We start from the raw sequence: 13,674 nt of genomic DNA on the forward strand, positions 1-13,674 counted from the left end.
TTGTGAACCCAAAAGGCACTGAAGGAATCTCACAGGTAGTTGTTGTCACCACAACACTGGTGACATCACAGAAGATTCTAGTGCTCTCTTAGATACAAGAGATTGTCCAAGGAAGACATTACTAATGACGTCACTGGGAAGTTCTATGGCCTACCTGCTACCCAGCTCTCCCCAAAGTAACCAATTTCTATGGAACCCTTTTCTGCAGCCTCTCCTGTGACCCAGAATATCCTTTGGCAATTTCTCCTCCAAAGTTAGATATTTCTCTCTGCTTCATTGGATGTCACCAATTCTTTTGAGGGGGAGAGTTGTTTACAACCCTGAATTGGATAAGAGACTTTTGTTAGCACCCAAATCTCTAGGGACCATGAATGAGGAAGATTTTTTTCAGTAATAAATCTACCACCAGAGACAATGCATATACATGCAGTCCAATTCCCAAAGTTTCCCTGCTTCCTACAGGCCAATATATTTCTCCTATACTTTTAATTTTATAAAACCTGGATAATATTTGCTTACTGTGCCTTCCTTGATAGCTGGCACTATTTCCACATACACATCCATGTATTTCACAAAATCAATGGTTTACTTTTTGCAATAAAAACTCCCTTTTCTTGAGAACATAGGGGATCAACTACAGGGCAAATATAAAATTATAAACTTCTGCCCCTTCTTTTACATATTAAGTTGGACATACTCCCTTTCTCAAATATTACCAGACAATTAAAGTGATCGTCAGTGAGTAATGGTCAACCTGGACTGTGTGTTCCTACATTTTACCCAGATAGCCATCACTTCTCCAATATCTGTCTTCCTTAATTTCCAAGTCCAAGCATGAGGATATCGGGGGGGTGCACCTTGATACTTTACTCCTAGCAAACATAAGAATCAGCAGGATGGGCAGGGAATCAAATGGCCTGAGATCAGGTTAAACCTCAATTTTAATGGGTCCATAAGTTCAGGGGAAAGTCCAGTTGGTATTGACATCTGTGGCCTCTGTGTTCTTATCCTGGGTGTGCTGAATCTGTGCTATAATGCCTCCTAACCTCACAGATGTTAGAGTGAAAATCATGTATGACTTTTCTGGGAAGAACTCTGCCTTTTACTACCATCTGGAGTTGTACAACATCACTATGCAAAGCTCAAAAAAGAGGGGTAGAGATTGTGGATGCCTTAGAAGTTTAGGGCCATTACTTCCAAATAAAGCACATATTTTTCCAATGTAATTTTTCCTTTGCTCTTTCACTAATGGTGACTGGCTTCTTTCCTGGCCTTAAGTATACTGCAGTCCAATCTTTTGGATTACTGAAGCTTCTTCTTCTTCTTCTTTTTTTTTTTTTTTTTGAGATGACAGGCCCACCAAGGGGCCTAATGCATACAGGCTCATATTACCAAGGATGTTGTTGCTACAGAATCATGGCATGTCAGCAGCAGCACATGATCTCTCACACTCTTCTCCGCTGCAATTGCTAAAAGAATAGTAGAGTTGTTTGTTAATATTTTATTGGAAATATCTACAATGCTGGTCAGAGTTGATACATGCTTTTAATCCCAGCACCCATAACGTTTATCTTTTCTTTCTTTCTTTTTTTTCAAGAGTGTATGCAGCATTTATTACAAAGCCAAGAGATGGGGTTGGGGATTTAGCTCAGTGGTAGATCACTTGCCTAGCAAGCGCAAGGCCCTGGGTTCGGTCCCCAGCTCCGAAAAAAAAAACAAAAAAAAACAAAAAACAAAAAAGAAAACAAAGCCAAGAGATACAAATGACCCAGGACAGGTGGGTACAGTCACAGGATCTTAGACTCAAGACATGGTACAAACAGACCCATGGGCTCAGAACCTCACACACTAAGCCAATACCCTGTCCTCTCCCCGTACCCCAGATCTATGTACACTTGAGAAAAACCAGGTGGGCAAGGTCTGCCCATAATAGGTGGTCCACCAGAGTTGGGGTGAGCCCATTCTTTATTTTCTTCTGCTTCTAGATGTCTCTGTCCTATCCCTGCCTGGCCTCCGCTAGAGATGAGGAAGTGGACTGGAGGACTGTTAGCTTTTGGAAGAACTGGAGTCTGTGCTTGTCTGTGGTTACCCATCTCAGCCCTCTACTATGGGCCCCCAGTGACTGTCACCTCCAGTCTTGCTAGATTGGGTTCCTGGGTCAGGGTAGGACAGGAAAAAAAGAAGTGTTCACAATGCCAAAGTCACACATAGATTTTGCAGGGCCAGGGTCTCCCCATAGCCTGAGTCTTCTCTTCCACACACAGGAGGAAAGGGGGGAGGGTTCAGAACTTAACAGTTCTTTGCACAAGGTTTCCACTGTCTGAGGAGATGAGGGGAATCTCCACAGCCACTTGATCCTTACAGCCAGAGGACAAACTGCACTTGTAAAAGGCACTGTCTCAGTGACTGATCATTCAACAATTGGGGACTTGGACAGGGATGGGAAACAGCCAAGATGGAGCCCGTAGGCAGCTAGGGCTTAAGGACCCAATATGCCCTCTGCCCAGGAAACCAGAGGGACATAGGGAAGGACGTTAGTACTTCCAATGACCCCTTAAGACTACCAGGTAACCAACCCATCTCCCAGAAGAGCAGAGTGAATTACAGAAGACCCCTAGACCTGGACACCCCCACTCATACACACACACACACACACACACACACACACACACACACACACACACACTTCGTTTCCTGTGGCATTTAAATTAATCTGGTTGATCCATAGAAAATAAGTATGTATATTTGGTTTTTCCTATGTAGATAGATAGATAGATAGATAGATAGATAGATAGATAGATAGATAGATAGATAGGGAGGGAGAGAGGGAGGGAGGGAGGGAGAGAGAGAGAGAGAGAGAGAGAGAGAGAGAGAGAGAGAGATTTATAAAACCCACCTCCCACTCTGAAGATGGGAGGAACCAGGGAAAGTCAAAGTGGAAAAGGGGGCCCAGAAAAAGTAAAAAGGAGGGAAAAGATGACTGCAGGAGAGGGTCCCTTTCCTCAAGTTAAGGGGGGCAAGGAGCTCCATTAACACTCATCTTGCACCCCCTGCTGGTAGAGGATGGCATCTGCAGGCAGTTCGAAGTTCCCCCGTTGGTAGCTGTGGTGGTCACAGCAGCAGTTGAAGGTGGAGTGGGGGAGGTAAGATGGGTGGCTGCGGGGCTGTGGGAGCTGGGAGAGCCATGGGATGGGGTCCCAGGGCTGGACAAGGAGGAGGAGGTGGCCGGAAGTGTGGCAGGGCTGGGAGCCTGACTCGGAGGCCCGCTGGTGTTGGTGCCTTCTGAGGGAGTTGGCACTGTGGGTAGGGTGAGCCTCTTGCAGGCTGGCTGGACACGGTACTTGAGCGGGAGAGGCCCATTCCTCTGCCACGGGTAGATGTAGGCTATGTCCATTAAGGTGTAGTATTCCTTCAGGGGCTTGTCTTCGTAGAGGATCTCTACCTTGTACTTGCTGGGCACATCCATTTCGTTGCAGAGGAACTTGGCGAGGTGCATGAAGGTCATGACTGCTGGGCATCGCAGGAACAGCACCCCTGTCTTCTCCTTGTATTCGTCCCCATTCTCCACGAGGCTCTTCTTCGCCTCTCGGTATAATTTAATGGACAAGCTGACAATCTCGTTGTCACCCAGAGCCCCCTTCTCCTGTTTCAGGATTTCGACATGGTCATTGTTGGAGCCATTGGGGACTTCTGTCAGGGGGTATGCTGCGTAGAAGTCCCGTCTCCCTTTCATCACATCTTTAAAAAGCCCAGACACCAACTTGTAGACAATGTCCTGGAGGGTTTTGTCTGATCTGATGCTCAGCAGTGGCCCTGTTTTATGGACCTGGACATCACACATGGGGCAGTATTTGTTGGTCTCCAAGTAGCGCACGATGAAGGTTTTGCAAAAGGAATGTAAGCATTCCACAATCGTGGTGGTGTCGATGAAATAGCCCCCATAGAGGGCACACATGAGGTGAGGGTTCAGCTCCATGATTTTAATCTGTGTGGTCCGATGCATGTTGCAGGGGACGGGACTGAGACCTGGGAAGTGTCACCCTGTTGCCACCTGCTTACAGGCCAGCCACCAACAAAGCACAGGCTCTCCTTGACACCTGCTGCAGAGCTTTCTGTGCTTCCCAATGCACCTGGCCAAGCGCTGGCTTCGAGGTCCGGTGGGTCTCAGGGAGGGGGCTATTGGAGGGAGGGAGAGAAAGGAGGGGAGGGGGACCACAGCCCTGTCGCTAGCTAGGTCTGCGGGAGGGGAGAAACATCGTTTTTCTTTTCTTTTCTTTTCTTTCCTTTTTTTTTTTTTTTTTTTTTTTGCAATTGTTGTTAGAATTCCTGTTGTTTTCTTTGGTAATTCCTGTATCTATTTGCTCTGTACCTAGAATGTTACCCACACTCTTCATGGCCCTACTCTTCAGGTTAAAGATTTTACTCTCCCATACCACACATGATCACATTATTTACTTTCAAATAAGAAAAACAGGCATGGGTTGGGGATTTAGCTCAGTGGTAGAGCGCTTGCCTAGGAAGCGCAAGGCCCTGGGTTCAGTCCCCAGCTCCGATTAAAAAAAAAAAAAAAAAAGCAAGAAAAAGAAAAACAGGCATGAAGAAGAGAGTTAACGTGTATGGTCTCAGGTAATCAACACATCATGAGTGCAGGATGGCATCCTAGTGTTTTGGATTACCCAAGCTTCTGTTTTTCAGATTGACAGGCCTCTGCAGAAGTCTCCAGTTGGGTGGCAGAGAGTCTGGAATGGCTGAAATAATGGCTGCCTCCGCAAGGAGAAGGCTGGCCCTTCAGTGCCTCTGCAGCCCGAGGCATAGGTCTGCCAAGAGCACAAGGGCACTTGACCAGAGCTGGTGAGGGACTGCCTTTTGGATGATCCGTGAGACCTGGATGAACAGAGGCTTCCAGAGTCCTGATAAAGGGAAGGAGAGTCACATAGATATGATGGAAACAATCGATCTTTGGGCTGCAAGTCCTCCATTTCATTTATCCTTGCTGTGTACATATTACATGTAAATGACAAAGACATCCTACTTTATCACATTTAGTCACTCTAGTTGTTAAAGTGTTCGCTAGTGTAAACATAGTAGAGTTAGTACAACAATACACTGTGTCTCATTTTGTTAAAGAACTTTTTTATTTATACATATTTTACTTATTCACATTGCATGCTGCTCATTGCCCCCTGACACCCAGTTACTCTCTCCCACAATCCTTCCCCAACTCTCCTAGTATATACTTCTCTGGCTGTATGAGGGCCAGCTATCTCAGTACATCTCTTCTTCCACCAAAGCCAATTTATCCTGTCCTGGGGACAGGTGCTGAGGATACTGGTAATGGATGCCTGTAGAGAGCGGCGCGACGAAACAAAGATGGCGCCGACATCCAGCCTTGTCTGGATGTCGACAACTTACTGCACATGTGCAGGCTTGTCCCATTGCTAGGGCGGCCATACGAAAATGAGATGTAGGGCGCCCTCCAGTGGTGAACAACGGTACCGCACATGTGCGGTTTTTGCACCAGGTGTCAGTTGACCGTTAATATGCTAATGAGGGGCGGTACCATGCTAATGGGGTGATTCATTCTCCGCCAATCCCTGGAGGACAAGTAGTGGGGTGATAGTGGGGTGATCCATGCCCCACCAATCCCTGAGAGATAATTAGCATACTGTTGTGTATATAAGGCGAGCGACTTTGCCGCTCGGGGTCCCTGTTCAAGAGAGCTGTAACACAGTAAAGGCTTGTTCACAGAAGAATCCTCTTGCCGCGCGTCGTTCTTGCTGGCAGGACATTGGGCGCGCGACAAGTAGTGCCAAAACCCGGAAACCAACATCACCGGTGCCGAGGGGACCCTTCAGTGTGCTGAAGAGGATTCAGAACTGCGAGAAGGTAAATTAAAAGGTAAGCTTCGAGAGGCATGCCCCTTTTTGGATTTAAGAGAGCATGTCAGAAACGGAGCAGAGTGAGAAATTAGGAGCGCGCAAAAAAGGAAAAGGTTACTAAAACAAAAGTGAAAGAGATACAAAAGGCGGAAGAAATGCTGCCGGAGGAAAAAATAGGTATGCCCCAGAGGACGAAGTACAAGTCATCCGGAGAGGATACTTTGTATCCATTAAAAGAATTAGAAGCCTTAAAACTGGCTGGCAGTGACTCTGAGCAAGAGTTGTCAGAGTCGGAGGAGGAGGAATTAGAGGAAGAGGCAGCCATATACAAGGAAGAAAGATATGGGCCTAGGTGGAGAGCCACTGTGAAGAAACCGAAAGTTATGGATCCTTTATGGGCAAGGCTGGTAGTTTTGTTTCTTTTTTTCTTTGTGTGGGATAGAGAAGCCACAGACAGCAAGCTTAAGCCCGGACCAAAACCTCTTTGGCGAATGGTCCCTGCCTGCTTAGAGGATAAACGATGTGAGGAAGCTGTTAGAGCCGTTAGGACAGGTCAGAGGGTCCTTGCTGAGCAACAAGAAAGTATGTCAGAGGGAGAAAAGGTCTCGAAAGAAAAAAAGAAAAGAAAAGGAGATAAAAGGAACAGAGAGAAGGCAGAGATAAAAAAAAGAGGATAATTAGGACCAGGAAACAAATAAGATATATTCTTCTTTAAAAGCCTTGACCTTAGAAATGTCAGACAATCTAGAAAGCATCACCGACAGCTTAGAGAAAGTGAAACTAAAGGTAGAACCATCGGGTCCTGGGCCTCCCACAGAGCAACAAAAGGAAGTGCAGGACTCGACTTCAGTTCCACCACCAGACTCGTATTGACCCCTCGAATGGGAACTCAGGTGGTGGATACAGATTTTAAAGGCCCCAGTAAGCAGAATTCAGAAGGATCACAGAAATTGAAAGCATGTGCAAAGATAAAGATTTGGGGTAGTGGTAGTGGTCAAAAGGGAACAAGGTAATAATGGTAAAATGTTTTTGTGTATGTGTTCTTTTAGAGTTATGTTAAAATTTAGAGAAGCAAAGTTGATTCTCATAGATGCTTTTAGTCTTTTGACCCTGACTAGAGACAGTTTACACCCTAGACAAGAGAGAGAATGGGGTTGAGAAAAACAGTCCTCCTGAACTCTCCACAGATGCTTTGGCAAAAGAAGGAAATGAGCTTAAACTTTTTGGAGCTCTCCTGGGAACAGAAGGAGGTGGGAGACGTCTTGCCTCCTTGCTGGCTCCTATTGGAGAAGTGCTTATTTCTGGTTCTGGGTTCTTTAGGCAGGATGTCTGGGTCACTTTGGTGGAACACCATCTAGTTCTTTTTTTCTGTGTCTAATGTCTGTCCTTGGTGCACCAAGCTGTCCATGTATGTCAATTTATGTCTGGGTTTTGTTTCTCATTGCTTGAATGTTTTGTGTTTCATGTTTAAAAGAAAAGGTTAAAATTTTTTTTTTGGTTCTTTTTTTCGGAGCTGGGGACCGAACCCAGGGCCTTGCGCTTCCTAGGTAAGCGCTCTACCACTGAGCTAAATCCCCAGCCCCAAGGTTAAAATTTTAAATGCTGATCGATTCACCCATTGATGTAGCTTTAACTCCTTTCAAGAAAGGAACAAATAAATAAAAAGTTTCAATTGGCTTTTGGAGCCTGCATCTGTAGCTAGAAGCCGAAGTCCGCTGGCAAGCTCCCCAGGGGGCTGGCTAAATGTTTATACTAGCCGACCCTAAAGACACCAGGAGCTTCACAGCTTCTAAGGAAATGGAACTGATGGCTGTTTCTCTTAGAAAAATCTTTGTGATTATTGGACTCAACGGGTGACAAGGTGTTTCTCTTAAAACTACAGCTAGAAAAAGTAAAAATGGTGATTGATTTAAATATTAAAGGTATGTGTAGCCACTTCAATTTTGTTTTCTGATTGGTTTTAAATGTATGAATATTCTCTACATGCCTTGGTTATGGACTATTGGCTTTTAAGTTATTGGATATGGTTAAGAAAAATGTAACATTGGTAACAGAAAGTTGACATAAAACTGGTAAATTTGAATGGAGTCATTCTAGACAACATGTGGCATGAGCCAATCTAGGGAAACAGGTCTAAATTGGGATGATATTTTTATGGAAATCTTATCCTAGAAACCAGGCTTCTAAAAGATTTTAAGGCAATGTCTCTTTGTTGAGGTATTGGAGACCGCACCATCATGTGTTCATATGTAGGAATTGGCAGTCAAACCTTGTAGCATGAAGGATAGACTCGGTTTTTGGAGACTGGATTTTGGGATGATGAGGCTGATCTCAAGGAAGAGGCTGCTCAGTATGAGAGGGAGAGATATGAAGATTGTGGCACCCTAGAAGCGGCCTATGCAAAAGTGGTTAAGGTGCTTGAAAACAATCAATTGTTCATAGCACCTGAAAAGGTTCAAATGGGCCAAATGGGAGAATATTTAGGAACAAAAATCACTCCTCATAGTATTTCTCCTCAAAAAATTGAATTACGAAAAGATCATTTAAAAACATTAAATGACTTTCAAAAATCACTAGGAAGCATAAATTGGATTTGACCCTATATTAAAATGCCCAATGTAGATTTACAACCACTCTATGAGATCCTGTAAGGGGATTCTCAGCTTACTTCACCCTGTGTTTTAACCAAGGAAGCACAATTATCCTTGAGGAAAGTAGAAGAAAGATTAGAAAAGGCAATGCTAAGAAGGTACAAGGAAAAGGAGGATCTCCTTTTGTGTATACTAAGAACCTTTCGTCAGCCTACAGGAGTGTTATGGCAACAAGGTCCACTTCTTTGGATTTATCCCCATACTTCTCCAAATAAGACCCTTGAATATTACCCTTCTGCTGTTGCACAGCTTGCTGTGTTAGACGTTAAATCTTGTATTCAGCATTTTGGTATTTTACCCAAGAAAATTATTATACCATATACAACTGCTCAGATAGAAACATTGTGTGCCTTGATAGATGATTGGACCATATTACACTGTAGTTTTGGTGGAGAGTTTGACAATCATTATCCTAAGGATCCTTTGCTACAATTTTTTACTGAACACCCAGTGATCTTTCCTAAGATCACTGCCTCAGAGCCTTTGCCAGGAGTGTTAGATATTTATACAGATGGCTCCAAAACAGGTGTAGGTGCCTATATGGTTGATTCTCAAGAACCAGTATTAATTCAATACAGTCCAGGCACCCCCTAAATTACAGAATATAAAATTGTATTGAAAGTTTTCAAAAGATTTCATGATTATTTTAATTTAATTTCTGACTCTGCTTATGTAGTTAATGCTGTGCGCTCACTTGAAATTGCAGGGCCAATTCGGTCAAGTAGTACCGTATGTCAAATTCTTTTAGAATTACAAGATTTGATTTGGGCCAGAAAAAATAAAATTTTTATACAACATATTCGAGCCCATACTAATTTGCCTGGTCCCATGACCAGTAATAACACCCTGGTGGATGCTAATACTCATAGAGAGTTTATTTTTCATGCCGCTCCAGTTGATCTCGCTAGAGGATTTCATCAAAAGTTTCATGTACCTGCCTTTACTCTTCAACAAAAATTTAAAATCTCTAGAGCTGTAGCTCATGATGTGGTGTTAAGTTGCCAGAATTGTGTTCAATTTCACCACCCTCCTCATGTGGGGATTAACCCTCGTGGTCTGATCCCGCTAAAACTTTGGCAGATGGATGTCACACACATATCTCAATTTGGAAATTTAAAATATGCTCATGTTTCTGTTGATACCTGTTCCGGTATTATACATGCTACTCTGATGACTGGTGAAAAGGCTCGTAATGCCATTAGCCATTGCTTAGAGGCATGGGCAGCCTGGGGAAAGCCTGATAGTCTCAAGACAGACAATGGGCCTGCCTACACTGCAAAGTTCTTTCAGGCATTTTGCCAGACAATGCAGGTCGGTCATACTACAGGCTTACCATACAATCCCCAGGGTCAAGGAATTGTGGAAAGAGTACATCGTACCTTAAAAGAGCTTATACAAAAACAAAAAGGGGGAATTGCCAGCGGCCAAACACCAAAAGGACAACTTTCTTTGGCTCTTTTTACTCTAAATTTCTTAATTTTGGATGCGCATGGCCGCTCTGCTGCGGATTGCCATGCAGCTACTACACCTATAACTAATGCAGAAGAAAAGTGGAAGGATGTCTTAACTGATGAATGGCGTGGCCCAGATCCCGTGATTTCGAGATCTAGGGGAGCGATTTGTGTTTTTCTGCAGAATCAAGAAAATCCAATTTGGGTACCTGAGCGTTTGACTCGAAAATTGCCTTCTGCTCTTTCTGAAGATGAGACTTTGAACCCTACTATTACTACTGGGAATGGTAATACAGGTTAATTCGCTCACTCTGTGGGCTATTGCCAGATCCTGGCCAGTACCCATGCCAGTTCATAGCAATTCTACTGTTTTGAGAATAAGACTGACAAGCATAATCTCTGGCCTTGGTTTCAATGGGTGCTGTCCAATGAGCAAGGGGCATATACATCCCTGACCCCCTTTGCTAGGTTGATGGGTGAGAACTTCGTGCTGTATAATGTTCCAGCTACCAGAAAAAATGATACCAGGTTGACAAATATTCAATATAATAACCTCTTGGCAAATAATACTGCCACTAGTACTTCAGTATGTGTTAGATCACCTTTTTTCTTTCTGATAAGCACTAATGTAAACAGTGGTGCTTTAAATTGTTATAGCTCTGATGTAGTCTGCTATTTAGATGAATGCTGGGATGGCACCAAGGACACCGCAGTGTTGGTTAAGATTCCCTCCTTTGTGCCAATCCCAGTGGAGGCAAACCCAGATAGCTTTCCTACTCTTAATTTGCTGAAGAGATTTTGGAATTACGGCAGCCATAATTTCAGCCATTGTGCTGTCTGCTGCTGCAGCTACCACAGCTACAATTACTATGACCAATCAAATACAGATGGCTGAGACTGTCAATCAGATTGTAGAAAGAACTGCAGTGGCACTAGAGATACAAGAAGAATTTAATACCCATTTGGCATCTGGCCTTCTATTAGCCAATCAAAGGATAGATTTAGTTCAAGAACAAATTGAAGCACTGTATCATATGACACAGCTGTCTTGCGTTTCCTCCCTTAGAGGTTTATGCATTACTCCTTTGGGAAATAACTTTTCTCAGCATTCTCAACAGAGCAAAGAAATATCAAATTATCTGAAAGGAAACTGGTCCATGAAAGCCAAGCAACTATCAAGACAATTGCTGATGCAGATTGCTGTCCTCAACAGCACTAGGTTGGACCCCATCATAGTTAAAGATTTTACCTCATGGATTACCAATGCTTTCTCCCTTTTTAAGGAATGGGCGGGCATGTTTGCCTGGGGAGCTATTGTCCTCCTGGAATGCGGAGTAGGTCTCTGGCTTATTGGCCATTTAAAAAGAGAACATGCCAGACACAAAGTGGTTGTTTACCAGGCTATGACCACCATTATAAAGGGTGCTTCTCCCAACATATGGCTGGCCTCTTTGAAAGATTAAGAGTTCGCCCTAGATTATTTTTGTCACAGTCATGTGGAGTCATTGTATCCAGGGACGGGCAACTTTCCTCGAGCTTGGACCAACCCAAGACACGGGGCCCGGTGGCGATAGGGTAACTCTATGATGGGTAAGGCCGAGTTTGGATGAGAACAACCTAAGACAGGAGCAATGACAAGATTGACGTAACACCCAGATCTAGACCAGTCATTTTATTAAACAAAAAAGGGGGAGATGTAGAGAGCGACGCGGCGAAACAAAGATGGCGCCGACATCTAGCCTTGTCTGGATGTCGACAACTTACTGCGCATGTGCAGGCTTGTCCCCTTGCTAGGGCGGCCATACGATAATGAGATGTAGGGCGCCCTTCAGTGGTGAACAACGGTACCGCACATGTGCGGTTTTTGCACCAGGTGTCAGTTGACCGTTAATATGCTAATGAGGGGCGGTACCATGCTAATGGGGTGATTCATTCTCCGCCAATCCCTGGAGGACAAGTAGTGGGGTGATAGTGGGGTGATCCATGCCCCACCAATCCCTGAGAGATAATTAGCATACTGTTGTGTATATAAGGCGAGCGACTTTGCCGCTCGGGGTCCCTGTTCAAGAGAGCTGTAACACAGTAAAGGCTTGTTCACAGAAGAATCCTCTTGCCGCGCGTCGTTCTTGCTGGCGGGACATTGGGCGCTCGACAGATGCCTTGGGCTTTCTTCATGCTCCAATTTGCTGGCTTTGGCAAGTTCATGCAGAACTGTCTGTGAACTTGGTACTTCATATAGACAGTTCACAAGAAGCACTGGTTTGGGTAATTTTCTTGAGAGTATATCTCAATCAAACCTACCCCCACTAATATTCAAACAATGGCAAAGGTAATGAGACACTATACATCTATTCCAGGTTTCCATTTCTGAGAGCAGCAGAACAGAAGCCCACAAAGCTGGCAAAGTTAAGTGAGATCACACAGGGGACCTAAGAGCACACTGCTGCTTTCCTAGAGTGCATCCTAGAGGCTTATCATATCTATACAGCCACAGATCCATATGCACTGGACACCAGGCTAGTGCTCAACATTCATTGCTTTTGTCACTCAGTTTGCCACAAATATTAGGAATCCCAAAAGTCAGAGAAATTTGGAGGTATGAGTAAGTCCCAGGGGCTGGAGTAAGCTAACAAGTAAGTAAGTAAACAAAGAACTGATTGAGAATCAGAGAGACAAGATGCTCACCAAGGCCATAGTCGTATTCTATTAAGAAAATATGAATAATAAGCCATCAGGTGAAAATATAAAGTAGGAGGTCATAGGCCTAGAAGGTCTATCCTCTGCTTTCAGGGAAGCAGCCATTCCAGGCCCTCTGCCACACAATCAGAGACTTCCCTAAACAACAGGCTGGCCTTTCTCAAAGACCTGGCTGGGCTTCTCCCTGTAGAATGGGACATGCAGAGTCCTTGAGGATCCACCAAGAGGCCTCCTCCACACAGGCTCCTTGTTGCCAAAGGAAAATGTTTCTGCAGAATCTGCCATTGCAGAAGGAGTTTCAACTAGGCTGCTCTTAGTTCCAGCTCACTACCTCACAGCTCTCTCTGCTGGCAACTGCTAGAACTGTAATAGGATGTTTGTTTGTTTATTAGAAATATCGTGGTGCTTCAACTGTTCCTACATACAAACTAAACGGCTGCTCATTCATTTGTCATCCGGGAAAGCCGGGAGACTTTCCTGCCTCTTTACAATGAAAAATAATAGTACAAGTTCTGGACTGTCATTAAGCAAGGTATATTCGTGTACCACCAGCATTTCAGCGCAAAGACCTGGCCTCTTCACATCATAGCTATCGGGAAAAAAGTGTTAAAAATCTTTTCCTCGGGGGTTGGGGATTCAGCTCAGTGGTAGAACCCTAGCAAGCACAAGGCCCTGGGTTCGGTCCCCAGCTCCGAAAAAAAAAAAAAAAAGAAAAGAAAAAAATCTTTTCCTCTTGTGCAGGCAAACCCATCCCACATTCAAATTCTCAAGCACTAATGAGATACTTAATTGGTTGAGGAAGATTTAAGGCAAGTTTGGGCCCTGTGAAGGCACTGAGACGACCCCCCCCCCATTATTGCTACATGTCTTTATACTCAATGTCACAGTAGAGCTGGTGGAACTAGGAAACTGTCTTTCCTTGCTGGTTTATAAAGCTGGAACTGAAGACGCATACCACGTGAGTCTGACTGCAGAGTCTCTGGGCATTCTTTTCCT

At 44.3% G+C, this 13,674-nt stretch overlaps 1 pseudogene; it reads right to left on the reverse strand.

The window, feature by feature from the left end:
• Window positions 1-3,007: 3,007 nt before the first annotated feature.
• On the reverse strand, window positions 3,008-4,003 carry LOC103692755 (polycomb group RING finger protein 2-like; annotated as a pseudogene).
• Between the last annotated feature and the right edge of the window lie 9,671 nt (window positions 4,004-13,674).

The sequence above is a fragment of the Rattus norvegicus genome, chromosome 7, assembly GCF_021556685.1.
Source record: "Rattus norvegicus strain SHRSP/BbbUtx chromosome 7, alternate assembly SHRSP_T2T, whole genome shotgun sequence".
Classification (NCBI taxonomy): domain Eukaryota; kingdom Metazoa; phylum Chordata; class Mammalia; order Rodentia; family Muridae; genus Rattus; species Rattus norvegicus.